Source organism: Petromyzon marinus, unplaced genomic scaffold, assembly GCF_048934315.1.
Source record: "Petromyzon marinus isolate PM22_M1 ecotype Great Lakes invasive population unplaced genomic scaffold, UKy_Petmar_22M1.pri1.0 PM_Scaffold_14, whole genome shotgun sequence".
Classification (NCBI taxonomy): domain Eukaryota; kingdom Metazoa; phylum Chordata; class Hyperoartia; order Petromyzontiformes; family Petromyzontidae; genus Petromyzon; species Petromyzon marinus.
The window spans coordinates 2011708-2023624 of NW_027423102.1; the positions used below are offsets into that span (position 1 = coordinate 2011708).

General features: G+C 49.6%; 1 long non-coding RNA gene across 1 annotated transcript; it reads right to left on the reverse strand.

Annotated features, from left to right (window-relative positions):
• Positions 1–5751: 5751 nt before the first annotated feature.
• On the reverse strand, positions 5752–6891 carry LOC142922682 (uncharacterized). Its single transcript, XR_012940233.1, has 2 exons — positions 6396–6891; positions 5752–5956 (listed from the first exon to the last, which is right to left on the reverse strand). It is a non-coding gene; the product is annotated as an uncharacterized LOC142922682 (long non-coding RNA).
• Positions 6892–11917: the final 5026 nt, after the last annotated feature.

Genomic DNA, 11917 nt, shown 5'->3' on the forward strand with positions numbered 1-11917 from the left:
CCTCCTCACCCCTCGACTCGTCCTTCTCACCCCTCATCCTCCTCACCCCTCGTCCTCCTCACCCCTCGTCCTCCTCACCCCTCGTCCTCCTCACCCCTCGCCTCATCTTTCTCACCTATTGTCCTCCTCACCCCTCGTCTGCCTCACCTTTTACCTCGTCCTCCTCACCCCTCGACTCATCCTCACCCCTCACCTCGTCCACCTCACCCGTCGTCCTCAACCCTCACCTCGTTCTCTCCCCTCGCCTCTCGTTCTATTCACCTCGTCGTTACCCCTCACCTCGTTCTCACCTCATCCTCACACGGCTACCTGCACTCTATGTAGTAGACATGAATAATTGACTATAATTCAGATTGTTATTAATAACTTTATTACATGTTTTGTCACGAATTAAACATCACCTTCACCTCGTCCTCACCCCGTCCTCGCATCTCGCCTCGTCCTCCTCACCCCGTTCTCCTTCACCCCTCGTTCTCACCCCTCACCTCGTCCTCCTCGCCCCTCACCTCGTTCTTCTCATCCCTCAGCTCGTATTCCTCACCCCTCACCTCGCCCTCACTTCGTCCTCACCCCTCACCTCGTCCTCGGCTCGTCCTCACCCCTTGCCTCGTCATCTTTACCCCTTAGCTCATCCTCCTCACCCTCACCTCGTCCTTCTCTAACCCCTCGCTCTCCTCACCTCGTCCTCACCCATCACCTCGTCCTCCTCACCCATCGCCTCGTCCTCCTCAACCCTCGTTCTCACCCCTCGCCTCCTCCTCACCGCTCGCCTCGTCCTCCTCACCCCTCGTTCTCCTCACCCCTCGTTCTCCTCACCCCTCACTTCGTCCTCCTCACCCCTCACCTCGTCCTCCTCACCCCTCACCTCGTCCTCCTCAGCTCGTCCTCTTCACCTCACCCCTCGCCTCGTCCTCCTCACCCCTCGTTCTCCTCACCCCTCGCCTCGTACTCACCCCTCACTTCGTCCTCCTCACCCCTCACCTCGTCCTCGCCTCGTCCTCCTCACCCCTTGCCTCGTCATCTTTACCCCTCAGCTCATCCTCCTCACCCTCACCTCGTCCTCCTCACCCCTCACCTCGTCCTCCTCAGCTCGTCCTCTTCACCCCTCGTCCTCCTCACCTCGTCCTCCTCACCCCTCAGCTCGTCTTCCTCACCTCGTCCTCACCCCTCAGGTCGTCCGCTTGACCTTTCACCTCGTCCACACCCCTCACATCATCCTCACCCATCACCTCGTCTTCCTCACCCCTCACCTCATCCGCTTTACCCCTCAGCTCGTCCTCCTCACCCCTCGTCCTCCTCACCCCTCAGCTCGTCTTCCTCACCCCTCACCTCATCCTCCTCACCCCTCGTCCTCCTCACCCCTCACCCCTCGCCTCATCTTCCTCACCCATCGCTCTCCTCACCCCTCGTCCGCCTCACCTTTTACCTCGTCCTCCTCACCCCTCGACTCGTCCTCTCACCTCAGCTCGTCCTCCTCACCCGTCGTCCTCCTCACCCCTCACCTCTCCCTCGCCTCGTCCTCCTCACCCTTAGCTCGTCCTCACTCCTCGTCCTCCCCTCCCCTTGCTGTTCTCACCATTTGCCTCGTCCTCCTCACCCCACACCTCGTTCTTCTTACCCCTCATCTTGTCCTCCTCACCACTCGACTCGTCCTTCGCACCCCTCACCTCCTTACCCCTCGCTCTCCTCACCCCTCGCTCTCTTCACCCCTCGCTCTCCTCAACCCTCGTCCTCACCTCGTTTTTCTTCTCACCCCCCGTCCTCACCCCTCGCTCGTCCACCGCACCTTGCTCCTCACCTCCTCATCCCTCGCTCTCCTCACCCCTCGCCTCGTCCTCCTCACCCCTCGTCCTCCTCACCCCTCGTCCTCCTCACCCCTCGTTCTCCTCACCCCTCGTCCTCCTCACCCCTCGTCTGCCTCACCTTTTACCTCATCCTCCTCACCCCTAGACTCGTCCTCCCCTCTCACCTCAGCTCGTCCTCCTCACCCGTCGTCGTCCTCACCGCTCACCTCGTCCTCCTCACCTCTCACCTCTCCCTCGTCCTCCTCACCTTTAGCTCGTCCTCCCCTCCCCTCGCTGTCCTCACCATTTGCCTCGTCCTCCTCACCCCACACCTCGTTCTTCTTACCCCTCATCTTGTCCTCCTCACCACTCGACTCGTCCTACTCACCCCTGACCTCACCCTCCTCACCCCTCGTCCTCCTCACCCATTGTCCTCCTCACCCATTGTCCTCCTCACCCCTCGTTCTCCTCACCCCTCAGCTCGTCTTCCTCACCCCTCACCTCACCTCGTCCACCCCGCGCCTCGTCATCCTCACGCCTCGCCCGCTTCACCCCAGGGTGAGCGGGTTTATGAGTGGGTTGGTGGGTGGCTTTAGTAGTTGAGTGGGTGAGTTCGAGAATTGTACGCCACTTTAACATAGATATTTCTGTGACCAGTTACAAGCTAATCACTCAGATATTTCAATGCTAACTTCTATGCTAATTCCTTTGTCAAGGGGTACCTCTGCGGATGTGTATACTTTAACTTAGCTATTTCAATTAGCCATTTCAATGCTAAATTATATGCTAATTCCATTGTCAAGGCGCTTGGTGTTTTTCTTCTCACACAGCTTAAAGGTCGTGATCTAAGCGTGGCTTCTTCCACTCCAGCGCTGTCCTCCAGACAGTAGCGTCCCTTCACCTGATGAAGGCCGCTTGTGTTGTGGCCGAAACGTCGTGATTTTTTGTTATTTTATTTTCACCTACGTGACTTTACCCAATAGAACCAAAGAGTATGGATCCTAGCAGTCACGAAAGCTTTAAATCTAGAATAGCTAGTGTATTATATGCGCGAATACTAAAGCTGGAACGATTCGATTACCAAGTCGATTATAACCGATTCCTTGTGTATGGTCAATTACTCAGACCCCTTTAAAAATGACAGCCATCCCCACATCTTACTTCCTGTGACGCGGCTGATGTGATCAAGTCCCTCCCATCAGGTGGGACAACCACAGCAAGAAAAAACTGCTGAAGTAGGCGAGAGATCTGCCGTGGCACGAGGTTATATAGGAATCGACAGTAGGGGGGAGAGAGGGGGGGGGGGAAAGGAGGCGGGGCAGAAAGTGGACCCCGTAGCAGCACCCAGGTCACTGGAGTAAAGTGGGCCACCACTCATTGATCCGTACATTTAACTCGATGAGTCGATTCGATTCCGTGCCCCGTTGGGTCCTCCCCCCTTTTGTGCTTTTGGGTGTGCTGGGTTTCAACATAATTCCCGATCCATTGTGAATCTTCCCCCATTTCAGCACTCCGATCTACATCCGACAGGAGATGATAAACCGCAGGGATGGGGAGTAAAACCTAATCGCCAGGTAATTGGAAAAGTCGCCCATTGTCTCGCGGATTTGCATGATTGTACGATGGATGGGGCAGAGGAACGTGCTACAGGGACACGCCCTGAGGAATGCAGGCATCGGCCTTTGGATGAAAAACTTTTATTTTTCAGTAATTCAGTGGGCAGTGCTCTCACTGGCAGCTCATTCTCAATTCATGTGGGTGATTCACCACGCGTTTGTGCCACATTTTGTATCTGAGTTGAGTCCATTTTTGTTTCCTTTCCTGTTTCTCTACTCCCTCCTGGTATAGCCGGGTGGGGGTATCGAAGGGGGAATGGGCAGATTGTGTTTAACCTTGAGTTTGTCGTGGCATGGGGTGCTGGTATGATTCCGCTCTTGGCTTCCACACCTTGAGATTCCAATAATTACCTGTCTTTGTGTGCTGTGGTTGCCTCGGATTGGTGTGCCACTCTCTCGCTGGATTGCTACCTTGCCATCTCTGTGTGTAATTATGTTTGTAGTTCGTGGGTGCTTGCTCCTCTCTGTATTGTGGGGCTTGATGTGAGGTGCTGTAGCTGCTCACGTGATTTTTACTTCCCTCTAGATGGCGGGGTGCATTATCTCTCTCCCTGTGTTTTGTCCGAATTATATATATAGCCATGCCGTGTGAACCCTATTCTGTATGTGGTGTAAGGAGGCCGTCTCTGGGTCCAAAACCATTCCCACAATTTCTGTAATCTCTGAACTCAAGGATTAAAAAAAACAATCTTGAACATTTTGTCACCTTCGTGGTATTGATCAACATCACCTGCGTAATACACTCCTCGTTTACGCACTGGGTCATAAATTTGGCAGCATTAAACCCCTCAGTGTTGAATATTCTCCAAACTTCGTAATCACTGTTAGGCTGAGTTTTTTTAAAAATAGTTCCTAACCTTGTATGGTAGCGACTTTACCCATGGTATAGAATATTCATGTAACCTTCTTTACAGCACTTGTTTTCTCGTCCAACTTCCTCAGACCTCTAATCATTGCCTCCACTTCTACTGTTGTGATATGAGTGTATGTCTCTGTTCCTATTGTGTGGATCAAAATAGGGGATTCTGACGAGAGCTTTCTCCGTCAATTTAAGAGTCTTACTACTGAATGAGTATTCGGAAAGTTGGTCGTTGTGAGAGGAGTTAGTGTCAGATGAGCTATCACTCAAACTTTGCCGCTGCTTAACATAACTTCTGTAATGTATTTTGCGCCTGTGTTGTGGGTATGAACGTAGAGCGAGACTTCTCTTGGAGGCAATGCGTTTATTACAATAAACGATAACAACACCAATAGCCGTAACACGACTGGTGTATGTTAAAAACACTGCTGCAGTCAATCACAGTTGGTTTTGAGTGATTACATTGGGGTGGGGGGGAGGGATGGCAAGTGATGGGTGATGGGAGGAGACAAGGGACGCAACGTGACCGTCCATGTACGAGGATAAGAGTTGCCATCTGTGACGTACACAACCTGGGGACACATCATGGGAAGAAGGATCTCTCAAAACCCGAAGAGGGGAGAACTACATGGAAACGCATTGTCTTGAGCAATGAATTAGCACAAGGGGACGAACAGGGGTTGGAGTCATGTTCTTCGTATGGTCGACGTTTATGTAGAGCAACAACTATATTGGATTGAGGTGGTTGAGCCAGATCATTGTGTAAGAAGTAGAGTTGGTGCATCGCTGTGATGATGCCTCCGAATTTGTGAATTGCACATTGAGTTTTCATATATTCCATAGTCTATTCAGGCTTGGAGTTAGGGATAGGGCTACAGATTTGCTGCAGAAATATGTTTCAGAGCGTCAGTGTTTGGCACTACATGTAGGGCAGTTTCACATATTAGGCAAACATCACAATTTCAGCATCATCTTAATTTTATATATTTATATGGGATATAATATAGAAGGTAATTATTTCTTTAGAAATTACATTATTCACACAGATGATTTCTATCTGAATCTCTTGGTTGAAATACTTTGCCCAAGGTAAGATAACTGTGCGATTATGGTAATGAGTATCCACGTCCGTCTGAGACCGTGGAACTGCCCTCCAGCACTGCCGCTCACATCAGGGGACGTAGGAACGACTATGGTTGCTGGCTTCACCGTGGCCAACTAGTTTATTGATGGGCATCTCCTCCTTGCCATCCTCCTAAATTTCCACCACCATCACCACCTCCACAACCTTGTGCTTGTCGCCCCCAACTCAAACTCAGTGCAAACCCCTTGGAGGGCTGGCATTACCCAAGGGACACAGAACTCTGCCTCACATTTGGTTTCTAGAAGCTCCGCAACAGCCACACTGTGGATGTAGACAGCCCTTAGCATTATAAATGTGAGCCACTCGCGTGTCCCAAACACTCAAAAGAATTGAGACGAGGCGATAGTATTAGATACAAATATTTATTATTAAAACGCGATGCCTTGTAAAGAAGGGGAGGTGCTGGTGGGGGTGGGTGGTGCTGGAAGTGTGGGGGGCTGTGAGATGCTCAGAGGGTGTTCGAGGCCTGGGGGGGCAGGTCTTGGGAGGCTTCTTGAATGCCGGGCTCCAGTGAGCAGCCAGAGATGTCCTCTTCCTCCTCAACCGTGACAAGCTGTGGACATACTGACCCATTAGACACTACACACAACTCAGTACTTCTACCAGCTCAACTGGGATTACACACAACAATCAGCACCCCCTACTGGCAGACAAATGCCAATTGCACACCAGGTGCTGAGTCACCTTGTGCCCACAGGACATCTGTCATTGGGCGTGCCCTTTCACACGTGTTGAGATGAGATGTGATGTAAAGCGCTCTGAGATGCCCCGGTGTACAGAAAGGTGCTAAATCATTCTCATCGTTATCACTGTGTCCAGCAATAATGAAATTGTCTGTATTTGTAAACGGGGACCATGACGGCTTAACGTGATGGTTAGACCAGCTCATCATTATCATAATACACTTAATCGTGTGTGCATGAATCTATTATTTACGTTAAACGCAAATTATATACGTGTGTGTGTGCGATGCGCGAGTGCTGTGCACTCACCTCCACCTCGCTCTGCAGATGCTGCTGCTCCGAGTGTGCACTCTGCTCGTTGTCGCGGTAGGGCGCCAGCTCAGCGTGCAGCTCCGCCACTACACGTTGATACCACTGAATCTCTGCCTGCAGAGATTCCAGTTTCCAATTCCTGTCAATGAGCTGCGTGGGCCACGGGCAAATGGCGGCAGAGGGACACAGGAAAGCATTTTAACGACTGCGTGAAGTTATTGCAGAACATACAGGTATAATAACACACACAACCAGGATCTTTATTTATAATTGAGTAATGTAATGACCTACGAAGCTCTTTTACACAGATGTCCATAGACCACCTTTGACCAAATAAACCGAAATGCATCCAATCATCTCAGATCTTGGAAGAAAAGCATGGTTGAACTTCAAATGCTTGGATGGGCAACCACCATCAATACAAACCAAGATAACACCTATAAAAGCATGATGAAGACCGCTTGTGTTGCAATCGAAACGTCGTGGGTTTTTTTTATATTATTAAAAAAAAGTACGTGACTTTACCGAAAGAATCAAGAATATGAATTCCTGCAGTCACGAAAGTTTTATGTTAAACATTTTTTAGGAATTAATTAACTCAAAATCTGGATTAAAATAATAGATTAAGATCGCTTCCCAACCAAAAAGAGGGAGGGGATGGAGATGCATGTAGCAGAGGGGAGCAGATGGTCTAGTAGTCGTAGGTACTTCTACTAGAGGTGGGATGGTGGATCGTAACGTGGTACAGTCCTTAAACAGAGAATGCTCAGTAACCTAGTGCGCATCCATTCTGTACAACCATCAGTGTGAAAAATAAGTGTATACATACAGTCCTCGACTTAGGAACACCATACTTACGGAGACCCGACTTACGGATACCCGAGTTCCGAATCTGTTTCTATGAAATGTATTAATTTTTGGATACCATTGACTTTAAAACGCGAACTTGCACTTCCAAACTGAACCACAGAACTATTTTGTTCAGTGCTGCGATCCTCCACAAGATGTCATGAGTCAGCCTCGTGCACGCGCACATGTGCGTATATGTGAAAGTGATTGTGTGGGGAGCGGTAGTGTTGCAGTCCACGCGCTGCGCTACAAACCCACCGACCCAAGTTCAATTCCAACTCACGGCCAACACCAGTGACGATTATCTGAACCATTCCTGGGCCTCCCGTAGGTCAACTCGGCCTCAAATGAGCACCTAGCGCGCTTTATAAACATCACCACTCGGGACACAAATGCAGCTGGGTGTGGTGCTGGCACACAACCCCTCGCATGCCGTGCTGGCTTTCATAGGCTATCGCTAACAGCACGTGCCCCAACAGCCTATTACAGCTACACGGTGGATCTTTGTGCGGATCGGAAGTGTAGCGGTGAGCACGCTTGTGATTTAAAAGCGGTGAGTGAAAAAAATATATTTTTACTACATTTTATGTATTACTTACGATACACTATATTTTTAGTGTTAATGCAAATGTACATGATTTCTTATTTACGAGTTTAACTCTTTTGTTGAACCTTAACACATTTTATAACACTGACAATATGGGAATTTAAATATCGCACATTATTGTATTCCGACTTACGAACCGTTCCGACTTATGAATGGGCCTCAGGAACTAAATGCGTTCGTAAGTCGAGGACTGCCATATTATTGATATATTTGTCTATTATACTGTGTGTATTATTAGTTGTTTATCATGTAAAATTAGTTTACACTTGAAAAATATTCACCATAAATCCGGTATGTGGGGAAAAAATATTGATAGAGTATGTGTAGTGGCATAGCGCTGGCTGCTGGTAAAAAAGGGTAACTGCGGTGTATGGTAGTACCCACGTCAGCAGGCCACGATAGACACGAGAGGGGGACATCTAGGGGAAAGGTCACAGAGGGGGGGCCATCGGGAACCCGCTAGTAGGTTCCAGAGAGGGGGCGTGGCCGTGGCGGAGCGAGGCCACGCTGAGAGTATAAGAAGGGCCCCTGTGAGGGACCTTGTGGCTGTTGCTGGAAGTGGGATCCTCGTCGTGCTGTTCGTATATATAAGATAGTCGTCGTCACCATCTCGTCATCGTCGTTGTCGTCTCGTCGCTGTCGTCTTGTCGCCATCGTCGCTGCCGTCTTCACTCGATATTACGCTGCTAGATAGGTGTTCGCTGTCTCCGTTCAGTGCTGTCAGTGTTAGATGGTTAGTGTTTTGTATAGGCCAGCAACGGTAATAGTGTGTACCCACGTAGGGTGTCTGTATTATCCCAATGGTGCTCGTTAAATAAAAGAAGCGCCTAAAAGTCTTACTGTCTCTGAGTTAGTCATTACACATGTACACATGAAAGTGACTACTGTAGTCAGAGATGCAAACGCTTGGGCGTCATCTGGTGCCTTACTGTCGCCATCCAGCGTAAACTATTTGGGTCTTTATAGTAAAGTTCGTAAATCTCAAGTACGCTATGGCAAGGTACCACAGTACATAACATGCGATTGGCTATCAATGACTTGAGTACGTTAATAGTGAAAGTACGTACAACGGGACGGCGTAAATAATGGTATTACTGTATATATCTGCGTTTGTGCCATGCCGGACTTCATAGGTGCTCGCTAACAGCACTTGCTCACCTTCGCCTCACTCTGCTGGTGCAGCACTTGCAGATCCTGGAGCTGAAAGTGAATGCTCTGCAGGTTTTCTTGGCATGGCGCCAGCTCAGCGTGCAGCTCTGCCACCACACGCTGGTAACCCAAAATCCCCGCCTGCAGGGATCCCAGGTGCTCATTCTTTTCGATGAGCTGCATGGGCCACGGACAAACGGCAGCAGAAGGACATGGCTAAGCATTTTAACGACTGCGTGCAGTTGTTAAAGAACATACAAATCCAACAAACACATACAGAACCAGTATCTTTATTTTAAATGAAGGAATCTGATAAGCTATGAAACTCTTTTTCACAGATGTCCATACACCACACCACCTATGACCAAATGACCCGGAATGCACCCAATATTATAAGATCTTGGAAGAAAAGCAGGGTTGAACTTTTATGGTACTTGGATGGGTGACCACCATCCATACAACCCAAGATAACACCTATAAAAGCCCAGATATATGGATTAATTAACCCAAAAGCTACTTTAAAATGTCCGATTATAATTGCCTCCCAACCAAAAATAGGGAGGGGATGGAGATGCACGTAGCAGAGGGGAGCAGATGTTCTAGTAGTAGTAGGTACTTTTACTAGAGGTGGGATGGTGGATTGTAATGTGGTACAGTCCCTAAACAGAGGATGCTCAGTAACCCAGTGCGCATATACACATCTGTGTGAAAAATAAGTGTATATATAGGCAGTCCTCAACTTACAAACACCTGCACTTACGAACCTGCTTCCATCAAATATATATTTTATAACATTGACTTTAAACGCGAACTTGCACTTGAAAATTGAACCGCGTCACTATTTTGTTCAGTGGAGCAATCCTCCGCGACATGTAATAATTCAGGATGGCGCTTGGAGCAAGTGTTTGCCTATAAGTGTGTGTGTGCACGCGCACGTGTCTATGTGTATGAAAGTGAATGTGTGGGGAGCGGTAGTGTAGCGATTAGCCTTCGAAAGCGGCGACCCGAGTTCGATTCCCGTTCATGGCCAACACCAGTGACGATTATGTGAACCGGTCCTGGGCGTCCCCTAGATCGACCCAGCCTCAAATGAGTACCTGGTGCGATGTGTAAACACCACCACTGGAGAGACAAAGGCAGCGAGGCATGGTGCTGGCCAATCACCCCCTTGTGTGCCATGCCGGCCTTCATAGGTGCTGCTCACTAACAGTACTTTCCCCAACAGTCTATTAAGGCTATACGGGGAGTCTTTGTCTGCGACGTGCGAATGCAGTGTACTCACCTCCGCCTCGCTCTGCTGGCGCAGCATGTCCAAATGCTGCAGCTGTGAGCGTCCGATCTGTGCGTTTTCGCGGTACTGCTCCAGCTCTGTGTGCAGCTCGGCCAGCATACGCTGATACCAAAGAATCCCCGCATGCAGGGATCCCAGCTCCTGGCTCCTCTCGAACAGCTGCTTGGGCCACAGGCAGAGGGACAGAGAAAAGCATTTTAACGACTGTGTGCGGTTATTGTAGAACATACAGATGCAACAACAGACACATTTAGAACCAGAATCTTTATTCATATTGGAGGAGTCTGATGAGCTGTGAAAATATTTTTCACAGATGTCCATACCCCATGTTTGACCAAATCACCCAGGATGCACCCAATCTTGTCAGACCATCATGCACACAACCCATGATTACGCCTATAAAAGCCCACATATATGGATTAAGTAACCCAAAATCTGCAGTAAAAGGTCAGATTAAAATCGCTTCCCAAACCAGGACAGGGAGGGCATGGACATGCACGTAGCAGAGGGGAGCAGATGGTCAGACCCTACACAGCCTGACGACTCAAGTGCTGTGTCACGGTCAGACCTGGGCCGTTCCGGGGCCAGGAGAGCCTGGGTTCTCAGCGGCCGTGGGAACGAGGCTGGGAGCATTACCTGACGCAGAGTGTCCTCATTCTCAGCTTGGGACGTGGTCAGCTGATCCTGCAGCGCCGACAGTCCCTGTTGGGGGGTGGAGAGCTCCGGCTGGGCACTGGCGCGCTCCGCCTCACTCGCTGCGAGCTCCTCCTTGCTCGCCTTGAGCTCCTCCCTCAGCCGAGTGATTGTGTCCTCGTCCTCCTGAGCCTTAATACAGGCAACGTTCGTTTTACCATCGTAATCATCACCATCATCATCATGAACAGCCATGATCCGTCCACCGCTGAATGTGTTTTTGTGATACTGCTGGATGAAAGTTTCCCTGAGCCATACCGGTCATGGGAATTAATTGATCATACTTCATCACACTGGTCAGCACGAAGTGGTACACCCAAGACTGGGTCAGATTTCACTGGCCACCAATGCTAGCCATGGTTGGTAATCAAACTCGGACAGCTTGGTTCAGAGTGCAGAAGGCTCATCACAGTAAATTAATACGTTGTATATCATCATAAATATTTCGCCGCACAAGGGTCTCCTCCTCTTGTGAACGCTGCCACAAATGTCTTAAAACTCAAACTTTAATTATCTTTATTTTACCAGCTAAGGCCTACTGAACTATATAGCTCTTTTTCAGAAGCGACCTGCCCACAAATGAAAGTTCAACGAAGTGGCTTATCATGTGGAAATGTATTGCAGCTATAGAATCTAAACGCACGTTTCTAAATGTGGAGGAAGAACCGGAGGACCCGGAAAAGATCCACGTGACCACAGGGAGAACATGCAAACTCCAAATATACAGGTGTCGGGGTTGGGATCAAACCCACAACCTCCTGCATACAGGCGAGGTAGTTAACATCTCGCCACCGTGGCGCCCCTCTTCAGTGCCAATCGCGGCTTCACCACGCGTGCCCTTGCGAGCCGATACCTTCTTGGAGTTGCGCTCGAACTGCTTAAAAGCATCGGTAAGGGTGAGCCGGACCTCCTCCAGCCCTGTCGCCAGCT